The sequence below is a fragment of the Macrobrachium nipponense genome, chromosome 7, assembly GCF_015104395.2.
Source record: "Macrobrachium nipponense isolate FS-2020 chromosome 7, ASM1510439v2, whole genome shotgun sequence".
NCBI classification, from domain to species: Eukaryota; Metazoa; Arthropoda; class Malacostraca; order Decapoda; family Palaemonidae; genus Macrobrachium; species Macrobrachium nipponense.
Window position 1 is genome coordinate 66492993 of NC_061109.1, and position 14032 is coordinate 66507024.

A 14032-nucleotide genomic window follows, 5' to 3' on the forward strand; every position below is an offset into this window, starting at 1 on the left:
AAAAAAAAAATTTTCTTTTGTTTTATTTCATATATTTAAGTGTCCATTAATAATTTACTTATGGTACTTTATTAAATTATAAATTGTGTTATCACTGGATACATATTGGAGCATGAACAGTGTAAATTAACTTTATTCAGCTATATTTTTCTGCCCTGAAGAACTGAGAATCCAGTGGAAGTGTTTTATTATGAAACTTTACTTTTCAATGTATTTTCTTTTTTATGCGTCGTTCCAATGCAATTAATACAAGAAACAGATTAAAAACTAAAGCAGTGCTATCATAATACGTAACATATCACATGCACTGAAAAGGGAAGTGATTGCTTGTCATTATTTCTTACCGTGCTTTAATATGTTATTATTATTATTATTATTTTTTTTTTTTTTTGCTCTATCACAGTCCTCCAATTCGACTGGGTGGTATTTATAGTGTGGGGTTCCGGGTTGCATCCTGCCTCCTTAGGAGTCCATCACTTTTCTTACTATGTGTGCCGTTTCTAGGATCACACTCTTCTGCATGAGTCCTGGAGCTACTTCAGCCTCTAGTTTTTCTAGATTCCTTTTCAGGGATCTTGGGATGGTGCCTAGTGCTCCTATGATTATGGGTACGATTTCCACTGGCATATCCCATATCCTTCTTATTTCTATTTTCAGATCTTGATACTTATCCATTTTTTCCCTCTCTTTCTCTTCAACTCTGGTGTCCCATGGTATTGCGACATCAATGAGTGATACTTTCTTCTTGACTTTGTCAATCAACGTCACGTCTGGTCTGTTTTGCACGTATCACCCTATCCGTTTCTGATACCATAGTCCCCAGAGGATCTTTGCCTGATCGTTTTCTATCACTCCTTCAGGTTGGTGCTCGTACCACTTATTACGCAAGGTAGCTGATGTTTCTTGCACAGGCTCCAGTGGAGGGCTTTTGCCACTGAATCATGCCTCTTTTTGTACTGGGTTCTGTGCAAGTGCCGGGCATTCACTTGCTATGTGGTTTATGGTTTCATTTTTCGTATTGCACTTATGGGAGAGATGTTATTTCCGTCTATCATACTTTGAACATATCTGGTTCTTAGGGCCTGATCTTGTGCCGCTGTTATCATTCCTTCAGTTTCCTTCTTTAGCTCTCCCCGCTGTAGCCATTGCCAATTGTCATCGCTGGCTAGTTCTTTAGTCTGTCTCATGTATTGTCCGTGCATTGGTTTGTTGTTGCCAGTCTCTTGTTCTTTCTGTCTTTCTCCTGTCTCCTGTATATTTTCTGGGTCTTCGTCTACTTTTATTAGTCTTCTTCCCATGCACTCTTTAGCCACTCGTCTTCACTGGTTTTCAGATATTGCCCCAGTGCTCTGTTTTCGATGTTGACGCAGTCCTCTATACTTAGTAGTCCTCTCCCTCCTTCCTTTCGTGTTATGTATAGTCTGTCCGTATTTGCTCTTGTGTGTAGTGCTTTGTGTATTGTCATTTGTTTTCCTGGTTTTCTGATCTATGCTGCGGAGTTCTGCCTTCGTCCATTCCACTATTCCTGCGCTGTATCTGATTACTGGCACTGCTCATGTGTTTATGGCTTTTATCATATTTCCGGCGTTGAGTTTTGACTTGAGTATCGCCTTGAGTCTCTGCATATATTCTTTCCTGATCGTGTCCTTCATCTCTTGGTGTTTTTATATCTCCTTCCATTATTCCCAGGTAGGTTTGTATCCTGTCTCATCTATGTGTTTGATGTTGCTCCCATCTGGTAGCTTTATCCCTTCAGTTCTCGTTACTTTGCTTTTTGTATGTTGACTATTATTATTATTATTATTATTATTATTATTATTATTATTATTATTATTATTATTATTATTATTATTATTATTATTATTCAGAAGATGAGTCCCTATTCATATGGAACAAGACCACCAAAGGGGCCATTGACTTGAGATCCAAACTTCCAAAAAATATGATGTTCATTAGAAAGAGGAGGTAACAGGATATAAAGAAGAGATGCCAATGATTAAAAACGAAAACATAAATGAACAAATAAAAAAAAATATTCAAAAGAAATTAATGAATTTATCTCGGGTTCGAAAACATCATGATTAAGAAGGCTGGATTCGGTCTAAATCACCTGAAGTGGAAAATCTTGTTCTGGTGTTGGAGGTGTTTCTTCACCCTAAGTGATAAAGCATCATTATATACCCCAAGTGCGTCGTTTAATTAGGAATTATTGCACAATAAACTACCAGAAATGACGACATTTTCTTCGTATTATATGAACAAAAGTTATTTGGCTTCTTTAGTCTCTTGCTCGCACTTCAAGGTACAGCAAAGGAAATGTTCAGAATTAAAGACGATGATCCTTTCAATATAATTTGAAAATATTCTCATGATAACACGCAATCTTCACTACCAAATAGAGTAATAAGTACTTTTCTACAAATAAGCACATCATTGAACATTGTGTGTAAGTGCATTTTCGTTAATTTCTGTTAATAGTTATTCACATGAAAACAGTTCCCTTCAATAATATGGCTAGAAAACGATACTTTTTAAACAGAGGAAATACTAGGTCGTATTTACAGAAAACGAAAATTGAACGGCTATATGCTTATAAATATATTCTCAAAAACTTTTACGATTTTATGTTAATGGATCATATGAATATGATTATTCCTTAAAACAATCAGCTGTATATATTTCCCCTAAAAATGTATATTAGGCCCAACAGCGACATTCCATTAACAATAAGACTCCGAATTAATTCACCTACAAAGCAAACTGCTATGAGGCCGAGAGACTGAAAGCGAACAAAAGCCCTTTGACGCCCAGAAGGTTTCGAAGAAGTTCAATATCCTTAACACTTCAGAAAGTTTCGCTGCCAATTTTGGCCGTAAAAGTTTCCGGTTTCCTTCGAGGGTGCAATAAGAATGGCATTTCTTCAAGAACTTTGATATTTATGGTGTAAAAACGCTACTGCAAGGGATGACTTGACTGTCTTTATGAACGTTCATTTCTTTGCTAGTTTTTTTTATACACAAATTTTTTCCTGACTGAGTCACTTTATGAATTAGACTACGAAATATATGGTTATCATTATTACTATAATTGTGTACTTCAATCGCTTTGTATATAAAAATGTATAACTATTTATATAAGATATAACGTATAACAGTATTAAAAAATTATGAATAAATTATAATTTTACATAAAAAATATTTATGGCGGCTTCAAGTTAATTAGAAATGGAGTTTTGAGTTGGATATATAAAAACTCCTGAATACATTTCATCCATTCCGAAACCAAGGGCATAATGTTATTCCCAATTGAAGATCATTTCAATGTTTTCTCGCGTCAACAAAAATCACCAGCAATAACCTCATCACTTCTGTGACCAAGAACATCCAAAGAATTTTACTGAACAAAAAATGGACGACCTTGGCAGAAATGAAAGTATATCTTTTTCAAATGATAAATTCATAATTATTGACCTTTTACTTTATGATTTGGATGTTTCAAAATAACAGTCACTTTGTAAATATCCTAGCGAAATATGGTTTATTTTCAACTTTCATTAACTGCCGACTGATGAACACAATGGTGGAATCGTTTGAAATATACTAGTTTATTGGTGGAACTCTCATCCTTGAATATAACATAATTTTATTTATAAGTAAAATAGAATTGTGGGCTTTCTTTCATGAGTGTCTGTCAACTTTTTCTCTCTCGTATCCACTTTATCTAATTGATGGAAATTAATAAATGAATGGAGATTATATATTTTTTTTATTGTTTACTCTCTCTCTCTCTCTTTCTCTCTCTTTCTCTGTTCAGGTGGATACTGTAACTCTCTTGTACCATTGCCGTTTTCCGTAAGAAAAATAATCTCTCTCTCTCTCTCTCTCTCTCTCTCTCTCTCTCTCTCTCTCTCTCCTCTCTCTCTCCGAGAATACAGACAGACAAATACTGGGAACCTTGCTAGAGGTACACACGGAAAAATGCTCTAGATGTAAACCATTAAAGTAAATACTAACAAATGGCAACCCTCAGCCTAAGTGGTTCAACAGAGAAATTCAAAATAAGATCAGTGAAAGAGACAGATTGCACTACTCAATGAACCCACCACACCCAACAACAGAAGAAGCAAGCAGGCATAAAGAACTCTGTAGAATGGTGACCAAATTAGTAAGAAAAGCAAAGATAAATTAGGATAAGAGAGATGCATCAGTTTGTAACGAAAATACAAGAGAATTATTTGCACATGCTAATGGTAGGAAACAAATAAAAAAAAATATAACAGAGGTTCTCTAAGGGACAATAGAGGAAACCTGGTGAAGTCAGACTTGGAAAAAGCAGAGTAACTGAATAAGTTTTTTACTAGTAGTTTTCACAATATAAGACACTACCTCAATCCCTGAACCTACTATTAAATGTGAAGGGGGAGAACCGTTGGAAAATAACATTTACAGAAGAGGACATTAAAAACAAAATAGAAAAACTCAACAAATTCATATCTCCTGGCCCGGATAGGATTCATCCAAGAGAAATTAAAGAGTTAAAAGAGGAGATTGTTCCTCACCTATCTAAACTCTACGGCAAAAGTACAGAACAACGAAAGGCACCAAAATGATGGAAACTTAGGTAACGTGACCCCATTTTCCAAAAACGGTCCAAGAGAAGCGCCAGGAAATTATAGACCTATCTGTCTAACGTCGGTCGTTTGTAAGATTTTCGAGTCCATAATTGCTGATCAAATTGTGGATCACACTTATAGAAACAACCTGTTTTTCAACAGCCATCACGGTTTCAGACATAACAGATCCTGCCTATCAAACCTTTTGCAATTTTTTCATAATATGCTTGTAGCAAAGCGACAGATATATATACTCTACTTAGATTTCAAAAAGTTCCATACAAGAAACTAATGACAAAAGTTAGAGCTTTACGTATTGTGGGAGAAATAGCAGACTGGATCGAAGACTGGCTAACTAATAGAATCAGAATGGGCAGATGTGACAAGCGGTGTTCCTCAGGTTCTGTCTTTAGCTCGCTCTTGTTTTTTATTTACATCAATGAAACTGATGTAGGCTTAACAAGCAGGATAGCCAATTTTGCAGATGACACCAAACTAGGTGTAAATGCAGCAGACCCAGATACAATGGAAAGTTTAATAAACGATCTAAGAAAAATAGGAGTAGTCAATAAGATGGCAAGTGCCTTTTAGCCTGGATAAATGTAGTGTTACAAATAGGAACAAACAACCCTCATGTCAATTACATGCTGCTTCGAAATGACATAAATAGTGTAGAACAAGAGAAGGACCTTGGAGTCATTATTACCGAGGAATTAAAATCCACAAAACAATGCATGAAAGCTGAAAAGAAGGCTAAGAAACTATATATATAGTGGAATACATAAAGAGGCAATTCAAATACAGAAGCAAGTAAACGGCGCTGCAGCTCTACACATCAATAGTTAGACCAAGAAAGGACATAAATAGACTAGAAAGGGTACGAGCAACAGCCACAAAGTTAATTCCATCCATCAGGCAAATAGGTTACCAAAGACGACTACAGAGCCTGAACATGTATGAATTAGAAACACGAAGATTGGGAGGACAACTAATAGAGACATTCAAAATACTGAAAGGCATAACAAAAGTAAACAGTAACCTCTTCCCATTAAACGAAAACCAGACAAGAAGTAATGGATGGAAACCAGAATGAAAGAGCTATAAGATCCAACAGAAGTAGTAAACAGCAGCAGTGTGGAAGAGTTCAAAATAAAGCTAGACAAAATCATTAGAACACTGCGAATTAATTTTTAAAACTGCTCCAAGAGATAAGTGAGCACATGATGTCTCCTCGGATGGACTAATGAGTCTTTGAGACATCCTAATCCTTGTAACACCTTGTAACTCTCTGTTTATGTAGATACGCTCTCCTTTACCATAGAAATTTGCCGTAACAAAAACAACTCTCTCTCTCTCTCTCTCTCTCTCTCTCTCTCTCTCTCTCTCTCACACACACACACACACACACACTGTTTATGTGGATACTCTAACTCTCAATTACCATTGCCATTTGTCGTAAGAAAAATAGTCTCTTTCTCTCCTCGTCCCCTAACCCACCTTACTTAAGGTCACCATCTCACATAGTTACATTTTAATTATGATAAAGGGCCAGCTGTCCCCTTCCCTCCCTTTGCTAAGAAACAGACCGAAATAAAAGAGTGAAATAAAAAGAGAATGTGGCATTTTGACATTTGACTTCCTTCACTGAAAAAAGAATAAGAGACTCCTTGTTTCATCATGGAAACTGTTTTTCACCCTTTCTGCTTCCATGACCTCCATTTGCCTTCTGGGAAGGCTTTTAAGCCCTTCAGTCGCCTTCAAGGAATTATCTCTCTCTCTCTCTCTCTCTCTCTCTCAGGAACGGGTCTTTCATTTTCTCAAAGGAATGATGTCGTTCTGTTTAAGAACGTCAACCTGAACCTACCCCCAAGTACCTCAGTCCCCCACCGCCATGCACCTCAATCTCTTCCCATCCCCATACACCCCAATCTCCCCCACCCACAAACACCTCAATCACTCCACCCCCATACCCCTCAATCTCTCCAGCCCCATACCACCTACAACGGCCTCAATTCTTCCCCTTCACCTCACCCCATACACCTCAATCCCCACCCCCACCCCATACACCTCAGTCTCTCCCGACCCCCATATACTCAGAGACCCAACTCCATACACCTAAATCTCTCCCACACCCAAACACCTCAATCTATCAAACCCCACACACCTCAACTTCCCTTACCACTCCCTACACCTCAATCCCCCTTCAACCCATACACCTCTCTCACCCCCAACCCCACACACCTCAATCTCTCTCCTCCAACCACATCAAGGGGAATTCTCCACCCCACCCCCTTTCCCACGACAGGAAATTGGGAATATAAATGAAATAATTTATGGAAGTAAACAACAATTCATAAAAAAGATGATAATAAACGTAATGAAACATATAAATAAATATGCATATGCTGTAATCTATACGTATATGAATAGAACTGTAGATAAATATTACTTCAGTGGTAAGTAATGAATAATAATTGATAATGAATAATAAAAACCTGAAGTAATTAATCAACCAGTACAAGAACAATTAATTCCTTTTGATAAAGGCTATTGATATGCAAAAGGGAATTTCACTTCCCTCTCCCGTTGCATTTAACCTCCCGTGTCACATAACCATTTAGTTGCTTCAAAAGGTTGTGTGGATTTCAGCGTGCGCGTACGCACAGACACAAACACTCACGCACACACACACAGACACACACTCACACACACACTCACAAATATACATTATTTCAATTCAATACAGACTTTCGGAAAATTCCCCTCTCTTTCCTTTCCATTATCCCTCTCTTCACTTTTTCAATACTTTCTCTTGTTTAGTTAATTTCCCTATCTCTTCGTCCTTGACTCGCACAGTTCTCTGTACTCCCTGAGAATAATTGTGAATGAACGAGGTATAAAGAGAGAATCTAAGATCACGGGAGCAATTATCATTTCTAATGTACGTTGTTTGTAGATACTCACTCAAGAATTGCATAACCGATCAGGACTCCCGAGGGGATGTACATAACCTCCTTACTAATAACATTAAATTCCATTTCGCAGATCGCATTACGCCAGGTAACATCAGTGATGCCATGAACAACCCACCAAATAACATATAGCACGGCTGCGATGGTCTTCTTGCAGGAACTTTCAAATTCTGCCATCCGATAACTTACATTTTGCTAGATGCCCTATTCAATGCGTGCTTAATTCACCAGTTTCTTCCAGACTCCCTACTCTTTGTTCACATAATGCCATTAATCAACAATAAGTTAAAGGACGCAGGTGACCCTAGCAATTATCACCTGATTGCAATCATTACGAATGAGTATGTTCTTCTAGTGAGACTTTTCCCCTTTCTACATACCACTGACAACCAGTTCGGATTTAAAACAAACCACTCAACGGACATCTGCAGCTACATAATCAAATGATTTTTGGATTTATGTATATATATATATATATATATATATATATATATATATATATATATAGATATATATATATATATATCAAGAACCTGGTCTATTTTCAATCAATAATGAAAAAGGCGAACCGTCAGGTCTAGAAGGCTCTCGGTATATATATATTTAAAACGTATTTGCACTGACATCAGAGGGAATGCGATTTCACCAGTTTCCTCATTGTCATAACATCATTATTTGTGTCTTTAGGAATATAGTATAAGCACCGATTTCGAGTAAGAGAGCACAATCAATAAAGAGACATTTTGTTATTGTAATTTCTGATAACTACATCTTCAAATATAAAATAAACGATGATGTATAAAAATAACAAAATATAACTCCAAGCATTTCATAGAAGTAAGCCAGAATAAATGAGCCTTGTCCCTCTCAGATATTTCGCCGATAAGATTCTCTATCAATTCTTATTCGATGCCCCTTAAATACCCCTTTGAAATTTCGACTTTCCAGCAACGTTGCTGGAACAAGCGCGCCTGGATTGTGACTGGAAATGACAGCCTTTCAAGTCACCGCGCTTCTGGAACACTCGCTCGCTCTCGTTGTCATTTGACAGTGAATGATTTTATGTTAACAATATCTTTGTGCTGAGGCCGATTTGCTTGTTGTCTTTGGTGTGTCCTCGTTTGAACGCTCCGTTGCGATCGGTTCGCGGAGAGAGAGAGAGAGAGAGAGATAGAGTAATATTCCTAACGAAAGAGAGAGAGATAAATCTTTCTACCGAGAAATGGCAATGATAAAAGAGTTAGAATATCTAGAGAGAGAGAGAGAGAGAGAGAGAGAGAGCAACCTAAATCTTTCCTAAAACGTTTATCCAAACTTGAACGTTGTGACAACGTTTGATAAGACATTCAGACTCGGTCTTTCCTAAAAAAAGTTAAATTAAACCTCCGCTGATATAACCTCCATCTAAATATTGACAGAAGAGAGAAACAAGTCCTCAAGGGTATTCGTTCTTGTTTCTTGAAGGAATCTGAATTTAAACTCTACGTGTGTGTCATTACTCCAGAAAAACGGAAATTTTTGGTAGGTGAGGCTCAAAACAAATCATGCTTTTAAATTGGTCTAATTTGCTATTGGAATCGGTCACTGATGCAAAAGATAATGAATAAAGATAATTTAATTTCGTAAACGCCCTATCATGGTAACTATAAATTCTATATTTAATTATTTTTTCTTTAAACAAACCAATTCAGTTACATAAATTAAAACCCTGGGGAATAGCATAGGCACGATAATTCTACATTTTAACTTTTTTTTAAACAGGTACACTTCAGTTACATAAATTAAAGCCCTGTGGAATAAAAAAAAGAGATCCATGTTTGGGTATTTTGGCTATAGGGCAATTTAATGCGTACAAATTCAACTCCTATGAACGCCACATTCAAACGATTACACAGTTATATTTCGGGCGCTGCTCACACATACCAATCAGCCCTCGCAAAATCTAATTAAAATTAGTAAAATACAAAGTCCATTTTCTATTTAGTCCAAAGCGACCGGAAACCCCGAACTGTATCACACACAAAAATCAACGGAACGAAAAATTTTAATGAAACCTTCCTTTGAGTGTCGCTCCCAGCCCCGACCCCGCTCCCCCTGGGGCTCTATCGACCGAGGGCTATTTTCATTATCATATAATCTGCGAATCTTTTTTTTTATTATGCTGAATTGTTTAATTAACGACAGAAAAAAATCGATTGCATTTATTTTTTTTGCAATGTAAAAAATTAAAAATGCATTATGGAGTACAGAACATTCGCTGAACTTCGTATTTTCATATAGTATATAGATCCTTTCTCTTTCATCTGGCAAACTGCACTAACATAAGAAAATTTGACAAATATAAAAAAATATTAAATCTATAAAATTTGTAGCTAAGAAATACATAAATATACCGCTACCAGCCCTCCTAACATCAGCATTTGTCAGGCATTTTTGTGTATCCAAAAATTACTTCTTTGATTTCAGAATGACCTAATTCTATCATTTTAGGTGAAAATATTCAATGATGAATGAAACTTTTTTTCATTAATTATTTTGCTGCAGAGAGGTCTACGATCTTCTTCCTGATTTTATTGTTTTTTCTTTATTTGTTTGTGATAAGACTGTCTTTTGCCAAAATGAGCTCTTGCTCGTACAAACAGCATACTTCCTCCTCTCCCCTTAAACATTGGGATCTCCCCTTGAACAAAGGTATCAGAACATCTCCCCCTCCAGAATTGAAAGACATTCCCTCGAATGTGTAATAGATATTCTTTACACAATACATTTCTATCTTCAAGATTTCAAGAATACGTCTAAACTATTTACTATTTCAATTCAGTTTTATCTATCTCTTTTAAGGAAGTATACCCTTTTTTATTTGTTTTTGTTTTATAACTGCAATGGCATGTTCTGTATATAATTTTTTTTTACCTTACTATAGGAGATTTTGAAGACGCCAATCGTGTCATGGTTTCTTAAGACATTCCAATACATTTTTATTTACAGAACTTGCTTGTGTGCACTCAGAAATGGGGAGGGAGGGAGGGAGAGAGAGAAAGAGAGGGGGATTAATCCACATAAAGTGTGGATATATTGGTTGGAAAGAAACCTTTATTAGACCAGTCCTGTCCACTCACTGAGATAATTAACTTTTTGCCTCAGTTCGTTCTTCCGCTGAGGGAAAATGGGTGATGATATAAGATTCAGTCCTTGAGAGGATGAACCTCCTGACTGAATAATTAAATGGAGAGAGAGAGAGAGAGAGAGAGAGAGAGAGAGAGAGAGAGAGAGAAATTTGTTAATTGATTCACTAGTCTGTAATTAACACATTAATACCTTGTGAAGTTAATTTTTTCTTGGTAATTTAGGATTTTCTGCCCAGTTACTTAGTCTGTTTCACTAATCACCTGCTTTCTCATTTCATCACTATTATGGTTAAACTTCAACTTTAATAATAATGATAATAACAGCACATTTCTCATCGACCTCTGGTTCTCAAATGAATTTGATGCGTTCACTACAAATTAGCTGTTAATGATTCTCACAATTTTGGTCAGTGAGCGAAAATGTCAAATAATCTAGAGAAGCAAGTATACGGAAAGTTATTTCAAAATATTAAAGTAATATTTTGATTTGTGTTAAAACTTAACCCTTCGTTACTTTGCTGGGGTTTCCAAACGTGAGTACTCCCCTGGGGTATTTACTCACCCCAATACAAAAATATTTATACTGTTACTAATATGTAAAATATAGTCGTACTGCTGGTTCTGGATATATTTACAATCCCTGTTGAACAGTTTGAATCGCTTGTAGCTGATTGATATTAATAAAGAATAGTACAACAAAATAAATTATAAAACTGAGGAAAAACTTCCAAAATGCTGGTTCAGATCACATTTACTTTGAAAATAACCGCAGAATACACCATTTTGAGATGAATTGTATTGCTTGTCAGCCTTGAATGACCCATCTGGCTGTGTTCCGGCATATACCTCCATGTTACATACAAAGAATGTTTTTGCATCACACAGTGCATGTATTTTGATGCCATATTTGGCTGGTTTGCTGGGGATATACTGCCTAAAGGGACAATGGCCCCTAAAGGCTACAAGCATTTCATCTATAGTCAGAAATTCTGATGGGGTGTAGTTCTTTTTGCAATTTTCTACAAACATATGAAATATTTGCCTAACTGGGGCAAGCTTATCCACCCTCTTCCTTTCTTCGTGTGTTGCTTTGTCGTCAAATCGTAGACAACATAAGAGAAAACGAAAGCGATCTAGTGACATTGTCAGCCTGAACACCTCTATACCACTACCATCTGCTTTCCAAATATCAGCAAGGTGCAGGCTGCTAGTATGATATGTACCGGCCAACATAAGCAGGCCAATCAGTGCCTTCATTTCGATAACATCAGTGTCTTTTGTTCTGTAGGACTGAGCATACTTCCCTTTTTGCATAGCGATCATCGAGTTAGTATGTTCTACTAATAAACCAATTATTTCTGGAGTGATGAAGACCCCAAAAGTCTGCCGGAGGATTGGCTTTTAGAGCTGGTCCTTTTAGTCCTGGTGTAAATTTGATAACATTGCTAGAACGGGTACTACCTAGCAGTTTCGGAACATTTTTCTTCCACCATATTTTTTTATCTTTTCCTTTCCATCCATCAATTTTTGGCTTTTTCTTTTGGGGCTGGTCTGGTAGATACATAATATACACATATATCGACACATTTTCATGTCCCATTGGAAAAAAAGGAGTATATAAATCATAAAAACAACCCTGCGTTAGTGTGGTGAGGTGATTGAATACCCCAGAAGGCCAAAACGACGTCTAGCTCCCAAGACAACTGACCCACATCTGAGCAACACTACATGTGACACACCCTTCTTGAGTCAGGAGAGTACTAGGAGGGAGAAAAAGAAATAAGTAACCTACTAGTAATTACGAACACTTACGCAAAATTGGGGTGCCAAAACACCCCAGGGGAGTAACGCAGGGTTAAATAAAATTATAATTATATATCATGAATACTATTTGCGCCATAATACTTGGAATCCCAAAATGACACGTTTATAACTCCACGTATGTACTTTGCCTGTGAGCTAGGGCAGCATTATATATGGCTATGATTTTCACTAAACTCGAAAAGAGAGAGAGAGAGAGAGAGAGAGAGAGAGAGAGAGAGAGAGAGAGAGAGAGAGCGCAAGGAGCTTTGAAAAGGAACCCTGAAGTGAGTATAGATCATTACTCTCTCTCTCTCTCTCTCTCTCTCTCTCTCTCTCTCTCTCTCTCACACATACTTCAAAGAGAGGAAGGCTGGAATGTTCTTAGGGAGGAATCTGCCTAAAAAGCAAAGGCGTCATATTGAAAATTGTGACTTTCAACTTCTCCGGGAGAAGGAATTCAGTGCAACTCCAACATTCCTGAGAAAACTTGATTTTAATCTGTCTGAAACTCTTGCCAAGAGTGAGAGTCAAAGATGCTGTAGAGTCTGAGGCTCTTTCATTATACTACTTCTCTGATGACGAATTTCCTCTCAAGAGCGTTGTCTTGAGTGTCATAGTCGATCGTATTTTTATCTGGTTCTCGTAAAGAGATATGATAAATCATGAAATCGAATAATTTATGAAATGCTGAAAAATGGGATATAACGAACCGAAAGTTCTCAATCCATGTTTTATTCCAATGATTTGCTGTCGCAGCTTTTTGTTAATTTATTTCCTGTTATATATTACGAATGCGATAAACGTATTCAAAACTACGTCATGCAGCTGCCCGGTCCTCATGGCTGAAGAAGCACAAATTATTTCTTTTCCATTAAGTTGCAGAAAAAAAATGAGGTCTACTCTAATCGATAGGAGACAGAAAAGATTGAAAGATGCAAAAGTGTGCATTGTTATGGCAAACATTTTGTCTTAAAACCAAATTTTAATCTTAAAAGGAATCACAAAAAATATTTAATGCTTTATTACGTGCGAAGGCATAGATAGCATCAATGTTAATTACGAAGAGTTTTAAATAAGAGTTGAAAATGAATGATTTTATGTGAAGGTTCTGTGTGAGAGGTCAATAGGTCATTATCTTTTACTTCCTGTCAGGAGGCAACCTAATTGACAATTCCGACAGCGCATAATTTTTTTATTGCACACAGGAAATTGAAGGATGGGTTTTAGAGAGAGAGAGAGAGAGAGAGAGAGAGAGAGAGAGAGAGAGAGAGAGAGAGAGAGAGAGAGAGAGAGAGAGATATCTGTTGGAATGAATGAGGAAATATACATTAATATTGTAAAGGAACCCTGTTATGTAAAATCGCTGACTCCTTATATAGGCAAGTGATTAAACGATTTACATTTGATTCAGTTCCGTTTTAAATTTTGCATAAATGAAGAATCACGTCAGATAAGGAATCTATCTTATCTTTTATAGAATATAGTATATTTTCATATTAAAAACTTTGCTTTTGTTG